Here is a 19,639-nt window from a genome sequence, read left to right as displayed (position 1 = left end):
GAGGTACACTGGTGACATATTTCGCCTGACAGAGTCATGCTCTACTGCTCAACACAAAAAATGGACTGAAAATATTTAAGTATTTCAAAAACATTATCTGCAGCACTTGTTTCCAAGCTTTTGGTACTGTTTCTCCCATGCTCGTCCATTCCACATTTTCTGCTTTACTACTAGCTTGCTTTTTCTCTTTTTTTTTTCTTCCCTGAGCCAGACATTCATTCTTCATGCCTCCCTCTATTCCCTCACTTCCTGACACTGCCCACTGCCTTGCAATAGACAGCAACCTTGCCTTCCCTTTTCCAACACAGAAGCGATGTACTAGGTCATAGCCATGTCCAACTATCCTCAAAGAACATACTGCCTTGAAAAAAGTACAGAATACCACTTAGGCTTACATTCTGTCATTTCCTAACTCCTCACTGTTACAAATTCAGCCTGAAGGATGTGTAAACATACCCTACACACTTCTGGTTTGTAAATGTGTACATGTATGTATTTCGGTTGCGTTTAAGGTGAACAGCACCATCTTGCTTCCTGAGAGACACAAGTATGCTACCATATGACCCCTTCCCATCTTCATTGTACTGTTCCAATATTTAGTTCACTTGCAAGCTAACAGGAATACCTGAGGATTTCTCTACAGAAAAAAACAAACCAAGAGAAAATAAAGGATCAAAGCCTACCACTCTCCGTCCCAGGGAAACATACCACTCAGTGACTATTCTTCATGGATAGTTTTAAATCTGTTCACCAAATTATAATCCCTCAGATACACAATTTCTAGACCTTTTACTATTTCAATTTTTTCTATCAGGATGTTTGGGTTTCCAAATCTAACATCATGGAATATACCATAAAGTCTAGTGTTTGTATGGGGCTCTCAATCTGCCTGACATAACATGAAATAAAATAAAAAGACAACAAGCGAGTTCCATTTCCTGGTACAAGCTACTCAATTTACCTACTTTGGTTCGAGTCCTATTTCAGTATTTCTGTCCAAAATCATGTCAAGCTGACAGTCTGTAAGCAGTCATAAACTCTACTCACACAGTTAAGACCTGGCACAATTTAGTTTCCATCTGTAATCTGGAGTACACTAATTTTAGATTAGCAATCCACAGAGTTTTTTATATTACTCCTCTCCAATTCCTTGATACAAGTTATTGGCATCTTCTAAGCTATGACCTATTTTAATAGTGGTTGTTAAACATCCTCCTGGCTTGCTGAAGTTGAAAGAATGCCATCAACATTTGTATCTGACTACGCCCCAGCTTTCTAATCACATGCCTGACAAATCGATAGAGTATTGTCTTTAAGCACTACTATATAATTTTGACTTCTACCTGATCATGAGCACCAACATTAAAATCCTTTGTTTCTAATAAAAATCTTTCCTTCTTTCTCTGTCCAGCTGTCCTCCCTCCATCCATGTCATTTTCTTACTAATTTTATACATTGCTTCATTATCTGCTAATTTATATTCATGGAATAAAAGCTGACAGACATCTATTTAGGGATTTCTTGTGGCAGGGGGAAGGGAAAGAGTATTTTGAAGTTTCCACCTCTATTCTCAGACATTTTATCTTTGCTATCTCCCTTGATTGTGGATTCTTCCACAACTAGTAAGACTTTTGTAAGCCATTCAAAAGTGCTACACTTTTTCAGTTCACATTTCATCTTTCCCTTTATGTTGTTCAAAAGCTTTCTACCTTTTGAATTTCTTCCTTTGAGGAAAAAATATTGAATTCATCTGACTATAAACGGACTTCTATGAGCAAGATATGCACACCTGAGGTAGTTATCCTAGACTGACTTTGAAGCTAAAGGAGAGAAATAAGAAGGGCAACTGGGGACAAGTCATCCCATTCCTAAATACGTACCTAAAATAAAACATATAAAATTGTCATGTAAAAGGGCCTCTCCTTATTCATTAATGTAAGCCTAGAACAATCCAGCTCGGACATATTTAACTAAATATAACTAAAGCACAGCTTTAGTAAGTTCAGCAATATGAATGCTTATCATAGGTATTTCCTACCAACTTTCATGAACAATTAGGGTCCCCACAGAGTATTCAAAGATAATGATAACCACACTAACCCACCATGGGACAGAGAAATTATATTTCCAGTAGTTTTCCACCTCGAGACACGACCGTATTTATTTGCAGAACATCAATAATTCCTATCAGTTTCTTTGTGAAGAAACTTACGTATTCATAAAATAAGCATTTCTGAGTTACTTCACTGATTCACAGATACCTGTATTATTGACCTGCCAAATGGCTGCCACCTTTGCTCAGAACTGATCTGCAGGGTCATTGCCCTGGGCCTCATCTAACAAGCTCTGCAGAATACATACAGCCATTTCAAATGGGTCTGACCTGTATCTTTCAAGTATTTGTGAAGATACTTATGTACAAGCAAGTTTCTCTAAAAAGAGCTGGAGAAGGTTTAGCAGACAGGACATTGTGCCAACTCTGCAGAGCCATGTGAGTGTTGCTTTATATGCTTTTCCCTCTGCTCCTAGTTGGGTCTTGCCCTTGCCCAGTAAATCTAGGGCCTAAGCCAGCTTCCTGGCTGTCAGTGCTTTCCATGCATTACATAGAAGCTCCAGTTACTGGCTGGAGTGTCTTAATGGACATCACTACTCAAAAAAAAGACCAAAAGCCCCCATAGCAGGTATGATTTCAAGGAGATAGCAAGTGAATGTGTCTCACATAAGCCTTCTGCCATTTCATCACTGTTTAGTTTAAGCTGTCAAAAACCCCTCTGTATGTTTTGAAAACACTTCAGGATGTTGATAAGGAACATTTATAGTTAAAGAATTAATCACTGCTATGAATCCCAGAATCACATGGGATGTCTAGAAAGGCTTTGAGGTTGCACAGCTTTCAACAATCAAAATAAAACTTCACAGCTCATTCTAGCCCCCATAAATTAAATTGCTGACACACTAATAAGATCCTTACTCTAAAGGAACAGCAGCATTTGTTCCTAATGCAGGTAGACTAAGTGTTCAGCTCTTTTTTTTTTTTAAACCACTAATTTCTGAGCAAGAGCTTCATATGAGCACATATTCCATTGAATAATGTCATCAACTACAGGCAGAATGCTAGCACCTAATTGTATTAAGAAATTCCAGAACACAAAGCTGGTTTACTTGGCACAGCATGCACATCTAGGCAATGGGTGGAAAAAACCCCAAGCCATTTGCACAGCTTCCTTTGCCTCTTTCTTCTCCTTCTTCCCTGATACAGGTGTGGGTGTCGGGGTGGGTGTGTGGGGGTGTGTGTGTGTGTGTATACATACGTACCTCTTTCTTCTCCTTCTTCCCTGATACAGGTGTGGGTGTCGGGGTGGGTGTGTGGGGGTGTGTGTGTGTGTATACATGTACGTACACACACACACACAAATAAAAATACAAGGCAGAATATATCAGCCTTGTATAGTGGAACTTCTCAATACAATTCATTTCAAGCATACATATATAAAGATATATATATAAAGAACATTAAGGATATACAAGTTGTTATGCAGAATGGTGATAATCTTTCTGGAGGAAGTAAAATGTTTTCATTGCTCTGCACAGAACAAAGCAGACAGCTTCCCCAGAAACAGCAGCACACATCAGAAATGCAGCTATCAACTCTGCAAAGCCAACACTGCAATATGAAAATATTAATCTTATTCTCTAAGTATACAGAAGGTAAGGAGGGCAAGAGGAAAAAGAGTACTATAAACATTACTGTAAGAACATCTCTTAACAGCCTACGGCCTTCAGCAGAGTGCACAAAATCTTCCCAAAGCTTTTATTACAACAAAGTAGTTTAAAAGGTTGTTGACTGATTAACCCTTTATTTCTGAAACCAAGGAAAAAGGTTTGAAAAGGATTGAAAAAGTTCAGGTCCGTAATGGAGAATAATAGCATTATAGAACAACTGGAGTTGGGAGTTATTTCATGTATAGGCTGTGATGAAGACAAAAGCAAGCAGTTTTAGTTGCATCTAATGAATATAGGTGAGTCAAGGAAAGGCAAAGAGATGAGTGATATGGTGAAAGCAAAGAGACAAGACATCTCTGCACAGCATCCTGGAGAGCTAAAAGCAAGTCCTCTGTCCTTACACAAGAAGGGTTACAAAAGGAGTACAATGGAGAAGACAGAATGGCTCAGAGCTCCTCCAATTCAATGCTGAAAGACCTACTACTGACTGAAATACACCTGGATGCCCAAAGGAGATTGAAAAAAAAACTGCTCTGAGCAATATCCCTCTCTTCCACTGACAGTCCTGCCTTGCTAGAGGCAGAAGTTCTTGAATTAATTTTCTACGCTCTGCACTATGAAAGGAGGTATGTATTTAATCAAAGGATGTACAAGGAAGGGGGGAAGAAAAAAAACCTTCAGCAACACAAGACAAAGTTACAGAAAGTATTTCCAATTTATTCACAAGAAAAATCCAAGTGCCAGTAACAGGAAGCCTGAATTGGAGGAAAATGCTGGCTATCCATATTAAATTAAGAGATGTATTGTTAAGTAAAAGCAGCTATGTTGACATCCACAGCTAAAAAGATGCCTCAAGCTATCATCTGGAAAAACACTATGTCACTGCATGGCACGTGGCTTCCTTCCCATATCCTTTGTTCATTTATTTGTTTCATAATAACTATTTGAAGCTTTAGGAAAAAAACCAAAACAGCCTGTATATGTCAATAGAAAAAAAAAATGGAGTTCATGCATCTTGGTCTATAAATTATTGCTTAAAGGGAAAAAACTTATATGCCAAATTCAACTCAATTCACTACAACTCGAAAGAATCATCCTAATTCAGTTTTTTTAGCGATACAGGATTAGTCCATCTTCTTTTATTATGTTTCTAAACAAAACAAGCATATTGTTTAATGCCTATTTCACATATAATTAACAAGGAGAACTTCTCAAGAAATATGGCGACTAACACTCACTTTTCAAGCAAAGAGTTAAAGAACGTATCTGAACAACACAGTTTTGAGTGCAGCTCGAGTAGGAACAGCCGCTCAGTACCAAAAGCTTTCTGTTTACGTCATCAACTGTGTTTCCTTCATAACAAGTGCATATGTAGGCAGATGGATTGTGCCGTTTCCAACAGTTGCCCTGTCATTTTAAAGATGATTTCCATAGACAGCATGCAGATGTAAATAGCACTGGTTGACTTTCCTCTTTTACTTTCCTCCTTCTTGGTTGGCAGACACAACTTCCACAGAGTCAAAACTAAGACCCCCCTCAGACAAACCTGCTCTTCTCTTTCAAACAGGGCTGGGGAGCAAAGAAGCTTTTTAAGAATACATCATTAATTCAGTAGATGGGTGAAGAGGGCTTGACTTGACCTACCCAAATCTGAAAGCTAGGGCCTGAAAACAACACCCTTCCTCCCCAGGGATATGGTGACCTCAACAAGTACTAGGTAAGACAACACACACCAATATTTAAGGAAAGACAAAGCTAGCAGCCAGCTGCTATTTCAGACAGAAAATAAGGGCCACTGCTCTAACACTCTTGTATTACGTTTGCATGGCCAGGTTTTGGTAGCAGTGGAGACTACAGGGGTGGCTTCTGTGCCAAGCTGCCAGAGGCTTTCCCCATGACTGGCAGAGGCAATGACAGCCAGCTCTGAGACAGACGCACTGCTGGCCAAGACCGAGCCAGTCTGAGAAGGCAGTGGTGCCCCATGATAACATATTTAAGAAGGAAAACACGTTATTGTGCAAAACTAATTTGGCTCAAAGAGGAGAGGAGTGAGAATAAGTGAGAGGAACACTATGCAAATGTCAAGTTCAGTGGAGAAGGAGAGGGAGGAGGTGCTCTAGGCATGGGAGCAGAGATTCCCCTGCACTCTGTGGGGGTGCAGAGATCCACCTGCAGCCCATGGATGAGACCCATACCTGAGCAGGTGGAAGCCCAAAAGATGCTGTGACCCTGCTGGAAGTCTGTGCTGGAGCAGGCTCCTGGCAGGGACCCACAGACCCATGGAGAGAGGAGCCCATGCTGGAGGAGGTTTCCTGGTAGGACTTGTGACCTTGTGGGGGATCCACACTGGATCAGGCTGTGCCTGAAGAACTGCACCCTGTGGAAGAGTGACCTGCGTTGGAGCAGCTCATGAAGGACCTTAGTCCATGAGGAGGATTCACACTGGAGAAGTTCATGGAGAACTGTCTCCTATAGATGGGATCCCAGACTCGAAGAGGGGAAAGACTCCTGTCCCTGAGCACCATCAGGAACAACCTGAGATGAACTGATCGTAGCCACCATTCTCCATCTCCTTTTGCCAGTGTGGGGGACAAGGTAGAGCCTGGGAAGGAGGGAGGAGTGGGGAAAAGGTGCTCTTAAGGTTTGTTTTACTTCTCATCCTTCTGCTCTAATTTTGAACAGTAATAAATTCAATTAATATCCCCCAGTTGAGTTTGTTTTGCCTGTGACGATATCTGGTGAGTGATCTTTTTCTGTCCTTATTTCAACTCATGAACCTTTTGTTTTATTTTCTTTCCCCTGTCCAGTTGTGGAAGGGAGTGATAGAGTGGCTTTGATGGGTGCCTGGCATCCAGCCAGGGTCAAACCCCCACAAACTCTACTGAAGTTTAGCCCTAGCAGTTTTTAAGAGGTAGCTGGCAGAAGAGCAGGTTACGTGTCTGAAGCTGTTTTTTACAAAGAAAACTCCTCGTGTGCATGTAGTGTGAGTAGAGGCTGAAGAAAGCAGTCCCAACATACTACTACATTTTCCAAGAGGAAACATGCTGAACTTTGAGACGGTACGTAATTCAGGAAGAAGAGTAATAGAATGGGTATTGAAAGAATTTCCTGCCAAAGCACAAATATTATCAATATGTAAATCTTCACAGGAGGTACTTAATGCTTTTGATATTAAATACTCTGCCTATGCAAGTCCTTTCCTATTGCTCAATCCTCTTCAAAACTACTGCGAAGCTTTCCAGATGAGGAGATTATGTCAAGAATCTTCTGCCTAGATGGCATTTCTCAAGTGCATCCAAGTCTCATAAATTTCATTACAAGGTCACTTAGAAATTCTCTTGGTTGTCAATAAGGCCAGTTTTAAGCCCAGAAAGACTCCTCTAAGCACTTGTTATTTGTTAAACCACAACTCTGTTCATTACTGTTCTACTTTGTCAACAGTAATATGCACCTCTATCATTTACAAATGTAACCTGACCATTGCCAGTAATTCCCACTTTTCTTCTGCCATAAATACCAAAAATTCAGCTACTTCTACAATGCATGTAAGGCATACCCTAAACAGCTACCTTGGCCCTGAATTAAATTTGCAGTTAAGTCAACTGCTGTATTAGTTGAATTTTCTTTTTCTGAGTTCACTACAAGCTTTTCAGAGTCACTTAGATATGCAAGAAAAGGCTTTTGGAAACCTCAGCCCATTTCACCTGCTCTGTCTGCAGAGAAAAAATGATCAACCTAAAATCACAGCTTCATCGGTGTCTGTCCTAATTTCAAATCCATGTACTATCCAACTAAACCATCATCTTTCAAGATATTTACACCCAAATAAATAACTGGCTAAGATATGTCTTCTGTCTTCCCACATTTTAATTAGCAAGCAAGTCAGAGCCACCTACAAACGCCCATCCCTCTGCCCTCCTCCTCTTGCTCCTCCCATTTGATCCCTGGCCACATTATCTAAATTCCACTTTGGTGCCACTAGTCTTGAATCAGACTGTAAATTCTTTTTGTAGGACCTCATACCTTACTATGTACAGTAAGTGTGCAAGATGATGTAGAGTACTAATCCTAACACGACCTTCAAGCATTACTGAAATACAATATAATTTCAACCTGACAAGTATACAAATCTTCACTGAATGTTACTTGCAAAACACAGATTAGGGAAGTTTCTTGAATACAAAATACTTGTTTTTTGACATTGTAGATACTGTTTTACCTACCTACATGACAATAATTTTTTGTAAGAACTCTGACCAGGACATTAGCTCCTTTACAAAAAAAGTCAGAAAGTCCAGAAAGTCTTAGGGTATCTGTTCTTATGTGAAACATAAAGGGACAGATTCATGTTTAGATTATGTCCTCTCATACTTTTATACAAGCATGCATATAAACATATTTGAGAAAAATGGATACTGACAACAAGAAAAAACCAATTAACAATAAAATTCACTTTACCAAAAGCATAGATATTTAACATATGTAACAAGCAGATGCATATCTTCTCTGTGCGCTCTCAAGAAGGAATACACTAGTGCTTTCAGTATCAGCTTAAATCAGTTATGTGCTACAACCTCACTGCTCTTTTTCTAGTATGATAGCAATCACCATTAAGTACTGTCCCAATCACATAAATTGCTCTCTCTGTCTTAGGGCTGTATTTTAGCAACAGGGTCCACCCACACATATAATTAGTTGGCAGGAGTGGAATCTTGAAATTGCCTCAACTGACTTCTAGAAAAGTATGAATCAACTTTTAGCACTTCCTCCTTTTTTTTTTTTTTTTCCCTCTCCTTGAAAGGGAGGGTGAAGGGGAAGATTGCTGAACCTCAAACAGCTGAGATGCTACGGTATGTCAGAGGTGAACCTGGACACATGAAATTTCCCTGACCTCCCCATCATTTTTCAGGGTTGGGCCTCTTCCAGGAAAAATAGATTTTCAATACTTCTGCACCCCCCACCCCCCAGTTTCTCTTTCTGGTGAATTTCTAGCTTCCAGAAGTCCTTTAAGTGATCATTTCCTACAAGGCTTAGGATTTCAAATTCTAGATGAACCATTGCAGAGATGATAAAGATGTGAAATAATCTTGTAAAAACTTTCTAGCGGAGTCTAAAAACAAAGCCAAGTAACCTGCACAACCAAGCAACTCTGAAAACTTAGAACTGAGTTTGCAGTTAAAAATATATCCTGACTCCACTTTTGATTCTTCCTTTCAGAGATTGAATGATTTCTAGATATTAAGACACAGACATCACAATAAGGATTAAGCAGTATGTAGAAAAGTTTGGCCTAATTCGCATGCCTGTGATAAATGAAATGAAAGTTTTAAACAGACAGCTATGTTTTAGGTGTCAAACATTTCTTGACGTCTGTGGCAGTTGGCAGCTGCAAACATCCGACTGAAAGCCCCATCTGCTGCTTCACAGCTTCCAGTCGAGGATGTTTACAGTCGCTCACTGTCAACAGCAATACACATTCCTTGGCTGTTTATTTTATATTATTAACACGCAGAAGCCTCCAAGCAGGTTAGTTAAGATCACTACAACTTCTGTTGCTGTGTTGCTGCCCGTAGATATACACGGGACTGTTTTTACAGTATTTACTAATGAAATAAAGTACAACTTCCAGAGGAACATTTGCAAACAGCCAGGCTTATTTTCTATTCAAGCGTTACTCTTCTAGTATTACGTTGCCTATTTTACACCCAGTAAGAATTAAACAAAGACGTACAAAAAGAGAAATTTGCTTCCACTGTTGTACTTGTTTTTGTTCCCCAAGAGACTTGTGCAATCCTGTCACATTCATCCAAAAACTGCATTACTCTACAACAAAGTTCACTTATCAGCACAGCAACTAAAGATAGTAACTGGCACAAAAATAGAACCAAACCCTTCCTAAGGGTATTTCTCTAAAGTGTCTGGGATGGCTTCCTTCCCCACAGAAAAGTGTGTGCAAGGAAATTATATGATATTAGAAGTTAGCTTATGCAAGATTTGTTTCTAAATAAAACCATGGAAAAAACCCTACCACCCATCCCACAGGGAACTGTGGGTAAGAGCGAAGAAGTTGTATAGTAAGCTCTGCAAAGGCTTCAATGAAGTTCAGACCTGCTACAAGATTTCTACAAATTATCTGAGCTAACCAGTTGCTGGTACACTTCACAGAGAGTTGGCAGAATGGCATTTCTCACCAAATGAAAAAGCCAAAATGATCTGGCATAAGAACATCTCGGTTGTACAGTTCTGCTGTTTGTTTTTTGTTTTATCTCCCATTTCCTTATTAAGTTAATGATAGGGAAAATTAAAGATTAATCACTCAACTATTTTTCTGAAGTCATATGAAACCGCAGCAGGCAAGCAGAATGATTATATCACTCTAATTAGAAGGTGTTTTTCCTTGAAACTTTCTTACCCCCAAATGAAATTACCACACTGTAAACTGAGTAGGTTATGAAAAGACTGTAGGTGGAACACAGAAGCCTGTGGCGTATTTACTCAAACTGGTAAGCGTGAAGGATCTCTATAAATCACTTTCAAAACTCAGGGTTATATTTTCTATACTAAGGTTAAGAAAATTAATCTTTCAGGCAGCAGGTGAAAACAAGCAGAATTATGCTGGGGCCTTTCCCTTTATTCAATATCAACTTTGAGCTACTAAAGCTTCCTAGGGAATCACATTTTCTCAATGGGTCAAGTCACTAAGGAAACAAAGCAAACTTTATCAGTGCTGCACAACTCTACATTCCAGGAATTCCTAGCACTTGGCATCTATATACCACACCAGAGCCACAGGATCCACTCACCCTCTCCTTAGGAAAGCTACCATGACAGGCTATGAAACTCTCAGTAGGGTCCCCAACTTTTCACAAAGTTGGCAATACAAGGAGGTACTGGCCATTTCAGTGTGAGGTCTACTGAAGAACAGGGCAGTAAGAAAATACATTTACTATAACAATACTTTGGGGAAAAAAGGAAAAGACAGCTCCTCTTTTGGCAAGTTCTATCTTATTTATCACAAACCAGCTAAGAAAAACACTTAAATCACCTTGTAAAACAATATGTATAGATAGTAACAAAAAAAAGCCAACAAACAAAACCCTCAAATGCAAAACACTGATTGCAGAATGAAGACAAATTGCACCTAGTCATTACACTAAATTATGATTTTATTTGTAGACACTCTGGCCTAATATCTACAACTTAAAGAGGGAAAATGTAGGGAGCCTATAAAATGGAATTAATTAGATGAAGGACATTATATCAGCAGCAATATGCAATTCCACTCTATATATGGCTACCTTTCAATTTTAAAAAAACAAACAGATTACATCTGTATGAAAGTCAAAACAAGGTCAATCTAAAACTGTGAGGCACTTTGTCACACAGTATGGACTGTTATGCAGAAGAAGGCAATGAGTTGTCTTTACCACTCCGATATTTAATTTGTAAAGTATTCCTACAGAGGTGTTTAGTAAGAAAGTGTCCAAGACTTAAATAGCAATTAACTTGGGGCTTGATACATGCTGATCTTGATAAGGTGAAACACAGCTGAACAAATACAGGTATGACAAAGGGAACAACATCCTAACTTTCCGATGTCTTCATGAATTTATAGTTCATGTCCCAGAAGGAAAAAGGGGCAAACTGGTAGCACTAAGCCCTGCTCAGTGAAAAAAAAGCTTTCCACTGCTTTTCTCTCATTCCCCTGAAATTTCTAAGTCAGGTGAAAGGATTATTGGTGACAAAGAAAGAACTATAAAAACAAACAAACAAAGCAACTAAACCAAACTTGCCAAGTGCTCCTAGAATTCAAAAACAGGGCCTCTACCTTTTCTGTTACCTTCCATATAGATGAGGTGATAGGGTAACTCAGGTAAATTAGTTTTTAGATTAGCACTGGAATATCAATAGATAAAAATGCCAATTAATAGCTACATAGAATTTGCAAAAACTTAACTCATGGCAATTATTTCCTAAGTTGCTTTATAGTTTATATTTTCAAATTTGCTTGTCAAAAACTTTAAGATCATCATTAAATATGGAGAAATATTATTCCTCCTCTTCCTGTCACTGACAGCACAAGAAGATTAAGCACACATTACTTATATGAACTCAAGTTCACAGCTGTTATGATACAGCAAGAGTATCTCCAACTGTTGCAGATTGAATCCAATTCTCCCAACTGCATTTGAGCTCTAAATGCCTGAAGCAGCAAGCTCCCCCTACACTAAGCAGGCAGTTGCAGACAAGCAGTTGAAATTACACACCAAATGAGACACAAAACATCCAAACGTTTGGGAATGAGATGTCCAAACTACTGATAAAATCATGAACAACATGTAGTGCCTAGTTTTCTTGAGCCTCTCCTCAATGTCTAATCATTAAGGATTTTAATCAGCTTTTATTCCACCCAAGTAAATGGCTACTACAGTGCACCTCACTAGCAATATATCTGCTGAGAAAAGCCCAAGAACTTACTTCTTGGATATCAGCTGATCCTACTTCAGTCCCCTTCATAAGAGATACCCCACACCTCCGGGGAGAATTACATTCTTCATCCGCCAAAGACTGCTCCTCAGATTTCCAGGAATCTGTATCACATACATGAACAGAAGTTATTGTAATTCCAGAAGTGCAGCAGTTCGGATCACATAGTTCTCATTATTAGGACTGTCTGCAAGAAGTCAGATAGCTTTTAACAACCATTATTACAACTGTGTCCTTTTCTGGTACTGTCATTTAAAACTTAGAATGTGTTTAAAGTGACACATTACTACTCCTGAATGCAGCTGTCTCTCAATTAATGTAGATAAAGGTTAACTGCTAAGGCAGCTAAAGTATTCAGAAATGACACTGAAGACTTTAAATTTCCCACCAGAGGTAGGCATAATGATTTCCCATTTATTGCATTAAGAAACATACAGATTACACAACCAAAACCAACCAACAATCAGTCTCAGATTCAACATCATTTCAGAAAAGCAAAATCCCCAGAGCTTTTAAGATGGAGAAAAATTTATTCATGTGCTCATTCTAGAGGAAGAAGGACATAGAGAACCCCCGTGAGATGGATGAACAAACAGATATACAAGACAGAACTACAATACTAGGCAAAACCCAAAGAAACAGAGACTGAGAAGAGCATAGAAAGAACACAATAAGGAGAAATAAAGTAAACCAACCTAAAGTATAGGGAGAATACACACGACAGTTTTGAAATCTCAGTTATGTGCACACAACAAAAGCAAAAGAACTGCAGGACATAGCACTTAACTGAAACGTATATACTTAAAACATATTATTTATCAATTTGCACTCCTGACACCTTTTGAAGGTACTTGAACCCATTCTGTATGTGCCACATGAAACAGAGGTGTCTTTGATAAACCCATCTCCACCAACCAGCTACAGCAACAAGTGAAGGCTAAAGAGGAGTATGAGCACTGTTTATACTCTGCTATAGCATCAGTGAACAGTACAGTGTTGTTTACTCCTCTCCATTTCAATGTCATAAGGGAATCACTGTGAAGCCTGCAAACCTTAAGTATTGGCCAGAAAGGAAGATGCAACAGGTTCAACTGTCCCTTGGTATCAGCTGGCAGCAGTGGGCGAGACCCAGGTGGTTCAAAGCACTTCTCTCCTTGTCGGCAGAGCCAAGTGCCGTGCCAGTTGCTGTTCCACGAGCAGAGCAGCACCCAGCCTGAAACCGCGCCTAACTAACTCTACATCAACTCCTGCGCCAAGTCCCAGTGCAGAACTATTAAGTTTGTGGCTTCCTATTTCAGATAAATACAAAGACCATGTACTGGGTCAGCACAAGAATAAAGATCATATATTAGACCAGAAAACAGTCCCCAGTGGTAGTAACTTCACATAGTTTTATGGGAAAAGCATTGTCCAAGAGAGCATAACAACAGATCCCAAGCTTAGCAAGGAACATTTACTTAGATTTAACAGCATGAACAAAATACCTACAGCACACAACTCATTCAGCTGCACTGTCCATTTTCAAAGGGAAGGCAAAATACAGCTGCAGTGATAAGCCTCTGGCACAGGGGACAAATTACAGGCATGGCACATAGCTGAGATCCCTGGACACAGGAGCAGACATATGTTGGGCTGACCAGAACCATGTTCAAACACAGAATTCTGCCCCAACATCCTCCAAGAATTTCTAGAGCACTTTCATCCTGTATTTTGCGAACTGTCTCCTAACTCACATTTCTTATTTCCTTTATTCAGGACATATAATTTATGCTTAAGTCACATCTCTGGGGAAATATTTTATACTCTGCTTTACTCTTGAGAAAAACATTGACTTTAACTCTGATCCTTGTGTTGGTCCAGTGACTCACACCTCACATTCTACAAGTTTACCCTTATACTTCTAATTTCAGGGTCAGGTTGTTAATGCAGGAACCAGTTCTGCTTGCCTATAGGTAGGACACTGCACCCATCCCAAATCCCCTGCAAATACAGGGAAGGCCATTTTTTACTTCCCATTAGTCCTTCCCTCATTTAGAGCTCAAACACACAACTGGGACATAAAGACTCTCAAAATAATTAGCACAATCATAATGTTTGTCCTTCATCCCCATCAGATCAAAACAAATACAGCCTCCGATCACAACACTATTGTAACTTAGCGTGCTCCACAGTGAACTGCACAAGCCCTAGATGTTGCAGAAGAGTCTGCAAGGGTTCAGCTTACACATTCTTACCTATGAGGTTGTGCAGCGCATTGATTACTCTTGTTACAAAGGTACTTGAACATTACCAGAAATTAGTTCTAGATGAAAGAGAACCTCTACATACTACGTGAGGCAAAACATCCGCAAAGGTGCACAGAAAGCAACTTTGTTAACAACACCATGTTCTAAACTAATTTAGAAAATGCTTGTTTATTCACAGCACTACACAAGTAAAACTTAACACCAACATTTAAAGAACAAAACTAGAGTTCATGTGCAGCAAATGCACTAACCTTTGCACACATACTGACTGGGGCAATACACCTACTCAAGTTCCATTCTTCATTTATTTCCAACAGCCTCCCCTTTTCTTGGGTGTGACCAGGCTTATGAAATGAGGGAACAGAATTAGGCTGAACATCAGTAGCTAAACACTTGCTTGTTCCCACCACTTGAAATTAAACACTCTGACGTATCAGGTAAAATGTGGACATCATACTGACAGGGCCATGAACCTGAATCTTGTTAATGTTAACTTGTATCCTCATCACCCTGAAAAGGTCTCTCTTCCCAACTTTTCAGAAGCAGAAGCTACAAGAGACTAATAAGCACATGATAAAAAAACACCCACCAAGTTAAAAGAGAGGCACAATTCAGTCCTACAAAGCAAGGAGAAAGCATTAGACTGACCAGTGAAACAAGATGAGAGAGAGGGTTTTACCAGCACAAATATCCTAGCTAAGACACTGTGGAAGCTCCACAGCGCTCAAAAAACTACTACACAGTAATCAACACTGACATGCCAAAGAATGCACACACTAGAAAATTCTGCAAGAGGAGAAGGCAGAGTGAGCCCCTCTGGAACAGCTAAAACAGACCTGCATGTGAGAAATGACAGGTAGGAGGAGGGCACAAAAAAAAAAGTCAGAAGAAAACCCCACTGTTAACTTCAGGCATTGGGAACTTAGAATTATCCTTCTTCCTCACCTTCACCCCAGAGTTTTCAGCGTTAGTCACAAAGAGTTACTCTAAATGCTGCCCGCACACAGCCTTCCACAGATGCAAACAGGTTGTGTTTTACTGCATTTTACTCCTGACAGCAGAAATAACTGCCCGGAGATTACAGAAAAGGAACAGAAAAAGAAACAGGACACATGAAACTGTTTTCTATTAAAAATCCTCCACTTTTCTGACGGTCAATAGCGAAGAAAATCCCTGGTGGATAAATATAGATTTTGTAATCAGCTAAAAATTAGAGCTATGAGTACGTCTCTTGACAGCTCCAAGAACAGCTCTCAGTTGCTTAGACTCACAGAAAGTTTATAATCAACTTGCTGCAAAAGCTTTAATTTAGAACATGTGTCACTTAGGAAAAATACTGAAGCAAGACCTGACTTTATTTTTCAAATGTCTTAACAACTAATCCCCTTGGGATTATGTCAGGCATGTCACATTAGGATGACTTGGGCTCACCTTGACCAGCGAGTATGTTAAAATGCAACTAAACCTGTCTACATTTCCACTCCAACTCATGCTTCTAAAATTTCAAATGGTTACAGAGGAAAAGCATCTGTGGATTTAACACTGATCAAGAACACATTATCAAGTGTTTTATTCAACATGAAATGTCATAGGCAGAAGCAGTCTTACAAATAATGTAGAATTCATTTTCTACACACCTGAATTCAAAAAAGAAGGGGAAACTTTTCTGCAGAAAAATCTATTTGCTGTGGTAGGCTGCTATTGTAAAAGGTATATTTATACAGTACAAGCTTTTGGTGCAAAGGATTACATATGCAAATGGCTGAGTTAATAAACTAGAGCTGAGAATGAGCTTTTCCTGTTCCTGTTAATTTATGGCCCAGCACCACATTCCTTTCACGCAATGCCATAATCTTCAGAGAATGAGTTCACATTATCCTCCTCAGAGTAATCTAGGAATGCAGATAGAAAGAACATCAGCCATCACTTTCATAAGACTCTCCCGCTTTACCCTCAAGGGTTTAGGTGACTGATAAGGTTTTAGATATTATTAAAACTTCAAACATCCGTTCTTGGCTGCTACTACCCTCCGAGCACACAGCTTCCTGCCAGCGGGTACTTGTACCAACACTAAAGCCTTCACAACATTGATTCAACCAATACTGCACGTCAAAACCACCACGTGGTTCTCCAATCCCCTGCTCACCTTGTCACTCCTCAACTGCTGAAATGCAAGAATATGCAACTTCCAGATCTGTCCTTTATCCCAACAATAAAATAAGGAGTTTGGGAATACACCAGCTGCACCAGAAACCTTTTTGTACAATACAAACATTGGCACAAGAAGAGTTCAGGTATAAATCCCCCTCTAGACATGTCTCAGCCACAACCCAAAACTTGGCTTTCACTCCCCCAGTTGAATGCCTGCACCCATGTGGTGATGCCATCCATGTTTTGACCACTGCTTTCAACAGAAGAGGCTCAGTCCAGGAGCTTCTGCCACCCAGGAGAGCCACCACATTCAAATCACTCCCCCAAATCAGCAAGATAACCTCTTTGGAAAAGGGGACCCTGCTCAGGCATCTCATTCCAGGACAGTATTTGCAACTGCAAATAACAAATGGATTGATACCTTCACCTAGTTAGACCCAAGACTTAAGCCTCTATAAAAGCTAAGCTGCAGAGCAGATCTCTCTCTCCATGTCCTGCTGTAGAGGTGACCGAGGCACCTCTGAGGTGACAGAGGACACCTTGCATGGCCTTTTCCTGCAAGTCGCACAGACAAAGCAGGTGCCAATTCTGGGCTACGAGCATCAGGGCAGCTGCAGGTCAGGCATCTGCACACTCCAGCCCTTAGGCCACCCTGGATGTTTTGCCTCCTCCTTCTGTCAACTGTACAGAAAGTACAAACATGCTCCTGGCACATTTATCTTCACTCAGCTTTCTGAAGAATCAGTGAAATGAATCACATGTGGCACTTGTATCTATTCTACTAAAATAAACAAAACTCAACCACAGGATCACTTTTTAGTATTCAAAGCACTCATGCGCTGATGGACACAGCCCTGATGAAAATACTTGCTCAGATGACAACTCCTCCCTCTGTGGGCTTTAACAGCTCCTAACCCAATGCAGGGTCAGGGCAGTTACCTGGCTGCAAACGCACCTTGAACATCACATCTGTCTTCAGTTAGGGGAAGGGGATTCCAGTACAAAAGCAGCATTAACAAAATAACTCAGAAAACTACAACAGCAATATACCAGGTCTCTATAAGTAGATTTGTAACTAAGAATAAGAGCTATTAATTAGTTTTCAATGGTAACAGCAAAAAGCTAATGATGTATTAGGAGCCACTGACACTGCATTTAACATTTAGTATTTCCCTCATTTCTCACAAGGTGACAGACAGACTTACAAATTCATGATATGACACAAGAGGTCTCAACACACAAAAACTATTACCAACTATATTAACCTCATCGGGAAATCTATCCAGAAAGTGAATCCAATAGAAATTAATCTTTAACCAGACCTTTTGACAGTGAGCTCATAAGTAATGTTTCCATTCCCAGTATCTGTACGAGTTCGAGTTACAACAACGCTATGGACAACAGCCATAAAGAGGTAGCACGCATTTTAACATGTGTATATTAGGTTTAACTTTAAGAGCCAAGTTTTTGGTGGGAGAGGGGAGTTATCTTCTGCAGTCAACCTTTTTAAACTCAGCCTTCTCCATTCAAACAGCTGGCATATAGAAGAGCTTAAAACATAAAAAGCAAAGTGACCTATTGTGTTTTGACTCAAACTAGCTACAGAAGTAACCTTCAAGGTTACCTTGCCCTATGTGCGGCCTCAGGAAGGAAAAAAACCACAGTTTCAGCAAAGGAATTTCTTGCCTGGCTGGAGGCCACACCCGCCACAACAACTGATGGCAGGAAAGCATTTGGGTTCACAACTCTACCCGTAGCACCCAGCCGGAGGCGAAGCAAAACTTTCTCATTTTCGGAGAAGAAAAGAAACTCTTGCTCAATAAGTAGCAATTATGCTGCAGAATTTATATGCTGAGCACGGCTGAATGTAGGAGCACCAGATCAGTCAACCATAGCTTTAGTGCTTTGAGTATGATTAACAGAATGAACTTTCAAAGGTCAATTAAATGTCAACACATTTTAAAGAGATATTCTTCTTAAGCTGGGGTGATGTGTAACAACAGTACCTTCCAGAGCTGCTGTGCACTTTCACCTCAAAATTTTACCCATCTTATACTTACATGTGCAGATATAAAGATGATAACTAATTAACCTTTGATAGAAAATAATGGCTATTTACGCTCCTGGCTTTTCTATCACTAAGCCGTCTTTATTACTTGTGTCTAACCAAGTTCACAGAGACACTTGCCCCAAAATTTCATTTCAACTGTCGAGGGTGTGAGCAAAGTGAGAAGAAAAGGAGCAAGAGCAGTTTGAAAGTCTAATAACTTACTAAATGAAAATGAGAAGAGGCTTTTGATATGCAATTGAGCTGCCTCGATGTTAAACTGGAGGAGGATTGGGGGGGGGGGACGGGACCGTAACTGAATTAATTATGAACGCATTAATCATGACTTTAGGCAGCCCAGTGATTTATCTCTTCACTTCTAAACATTTCTGACAATTGAAACTTCAGCTAACTAGCTCAAGACATCTTAAACGCGGAAAAGCTGAACGCTCAGTACGATTCATTTAAGCCACCCCTCAAACCGGACGCTCAAATCATTAGCTATTAGTTTAAAAATTAAAAAAAAAAAAAAAAAAAGGCATCCATCTCAGTACAAACTAAAAGGATCAAAATCCCGACCAAGGCCTCACAACAATACCATAATCGTTCTGACATGAGCAGTATTTATTCAAAACCAGAGCTAAAGAATAATTTGAGAGTTGGGAAAAACCAGCAGAGAGCCGCACTCTGTGCAGACGCCAGAAAACGGGCTGGAGAGTTTTCCTTCCACAAGAGCAGCGGTCCCGCCACCTCTTCACAGGTAGGTTTGTAACTCCACGCAATTTTAGGAAGAGTTTTTTAGGAGGTTCCCGCTCCGGCCCTGACAGTCCCGCCAGGTTTTGAGCCAGGTGCCGCGGGTTGCGCACGGTGACGGCTCTCCCTAGACTGGGGCCAGGGCGGACAACCTTCTAAGTTCCTAAAAAGTTTCCAGACGCGGGGGCTGCCTGACCCCCACTGGCTCCGCGGGGGCCGCCGGGCGGGGCCG

The 19,639-nt window shown here is 40.2% G+C and overlaps 1 long non-coding RNA gene across 1 annotated transcript in view; it reads right to left on the bottom strand.

Moving 5' to 3' along the window:
* The window catches only part of LOC108447924, a 34,246-nt gene extending 21,965 nt beyond the window's left edge, over window positions 1–12,281 (bottom strand). The window contains exon 1 of the long non-coding RNA XR_001863622.1: window positions 12,202–12,281. This is a non-coding gene — a long non-coding RNA (uncharacterized LOC108447924). The remainder of the gene's footprint in view (window positions 1–12,201) is intronic.
* Window positions 12,282–19,639: the final 7,358 nt, after the last annotated feature.

The sequence above is a fragment of the Corvus brachyrhynchos genome, unplaced genomic scaffold (assembly GCF_000691975.1).
Source record: "Corvus brachyrhynchos isolate BGI_N302 unplaced genomic scaffold, ASM69197v1 scaffold136, whole genome shotgun sequence".
NCBI lineage: Eukaryota > Metazoa > Chordata > Aves > Passeriformes > Corvidae > Corvus > Corvus brachyrhynchos.
Note: the sequence above shows the minus strand (reverse complement) of the source record. Positions and strands in the feature narration are given on the sequence as shown.